Genomic DNA, 2,047 nt, shown 5'->3' on the forward strand with positions numbered 1-2,047 from the left:
TATATATCTGGAGAATCTACTAGAATAGATGCAAGTGCTAATTCATAAAAACATGTGACATATTAATAAAAATCTGTAAATGTACAACCATCCAGATATCTGAGTACCTTATTATTTTTTCTGATATATAATTCCTGTACATCACCTCCAAACATGCTAATATATATATATATATATATATATACTCTTTTACTTGTTTCAGTCATTTGACTGTGGCTATGCTGGAGCACCGCCTTTAGTCGAGCAAATCGACCCCAGGACTTATTCTTTGTAAGCCTAGTGCTAATTCTATCAGTCTCTTTTGCTGAACCGCTAAGTTACGGGGACATAAACACACCAGCATTGATTGTCAAGCAATGTTGGGGAAGGGGACAAACACAGACACACACACATATATTCCTTTATTCTTTTATTTGTTTCAATCATTTGACTGCGGCCATGCTGGAGCACCATCTTTAGTTTAACAAATCGACCCCAGGACTTATTCTTTGTAAGCCTAGTACTTATTCTATCAGTCTATTTTGCTAAACTGCTAAGTTTTGGGAATGTAAACACACCACCGTCGGTTGTCAAGAGATGGTGGGAGGACAAACACAAACACACAAACATATACATGTGCATATATATATATATATATATATATATATGATAGGCTTCTTCCAGTTTCCATCTACCAGATCCACTCACAAAGCTCTGGTAGGCCCGAGGCTATAGTAGAAGACATTTGCTGAAGGTGTTACACAGTGGGACTGAACCTTGAACCATGTGGTTGAGAAGCAAGCTTCTTACCACACAGCCATGCCTGGACGTGATTGAGAAAGATCTCCAGAGTTTCGACGTCCCCTTGAAGGATGCAGAAGGTGCTGGTACAGGACCACCGCCAGTGATGGAGAGCACTGGTGGACCTGGTCGACTCTACGCATGATGACGTCTCTGGGACCTCTAACGTGGACTGACCCTCATCCCCATCAAGTAAGAGCATGAAGCCAAGTGAAGCAGCCAAGCAAGCCAATGTTTATTAATTAATCTACAGACGAAAGGGGTTATAAAATGTTGATACACCCAGACGTTATCTCCCTTGAACGCTGGTTTTAATATGAAAACTAATGGCAAAGTGTTAAAAGTGTTATAAATTTACGTGAATCTAAGAACAAGACTATTTTTAACACACTATGGTACGTTGCATGATGCTATAATAATAATAATCCTTTCTACTGGAAGCACGAGGCCTCAAATTTGGGGGAAGGTGTTAAGTCGATTACATCGACCCCAGTGCGTAACTGGTACTAATTTTATCGACTCCGAAAAAAAAAAAAAAAAGAACGAAAGGCAAAGTTGACATCGACGGAATTTGAACTCAGAACGTAACGGCAGACGAAATACCGCTAAGCATTTCGCCTGGCTTGCTAACGATTCTGCCAGCTCGCAGCCTTAACAATAATAATAATAATAATAATGAGAATAATGATGATGATGACGACGACGACGACGATAAAATACAGCACTTAGATGCACTATAACAAAAAAAAAAGGAAAAAAAAAAGAAAAGATAAGAAAAAGGCATTAGGCGCAGTGTTGGCGAATTTCAGGAAGCATGGAAGTATTCCCGGATTCTAGAAGCCGCATAAGAGGTCCGGTTTTACACCCCCACCCACACTTTGTAACAAGAAGATGAAATGAACAGGATTTAATTACTTTTGTGATTAAAGCCAGTTCGTTCCTGTTTTTAAAATATTCTGACACGAATTCTGCGTACACCAACAGACTTCCACATGTCAAGTTAAAGAAGTAATCCGGCTGTATGATGACATATGGTAGCCAATAACAGCATAGGAGCTTTGCAATGCCCGTTATGTGGTCATTATCGAGATGAGTGGCTGTGTGGTAAGTAGCTTGCTTACCAACCACATGGTTCCGGGTTCAGTCCGACTGCTTGGCACCTTGGGCAAGTGTCTTCTACTATAGCCTCGGGCCGACCAAAGCCTTGTGAGTGGATTTGGTAGACGGAAACTGAAAGAAGCCCGTCGCATATATGTATGTATGTATA

General features: G+C 40.4%; 1 protein-coding gene across 1 annotated transcript in view; it reads right to left on the reverse strand.

Annotated features, from left to right (window-relative positions):
• LOC106873719 (death-associated protein kinase 1) overlaps nucleotides 1-2,047 on the reverse strand; it is a 218,404-nt gene that overhangs the window by 94,772 nt on the left and 121,585 nt on the right. The gene's annotated exons all lie outside the window — the stretch shown is intronic.

The sequence above is a fragment of the Octopus bimaculoides genome, chromosome 12, assembly GCF_001194135.2.
Source record: "Octopus bimaculoides isolate UCB-OBI-ISO-001 chromosome 12, ASM119413v2, whole genome shotgun sequence".
Lineage (NCBI taxonomy): Eukaryota > Metazoa > Mollusca > Cephalopoda > Octopoda > Octopodidae > Octopus > Octopus bimaculoides.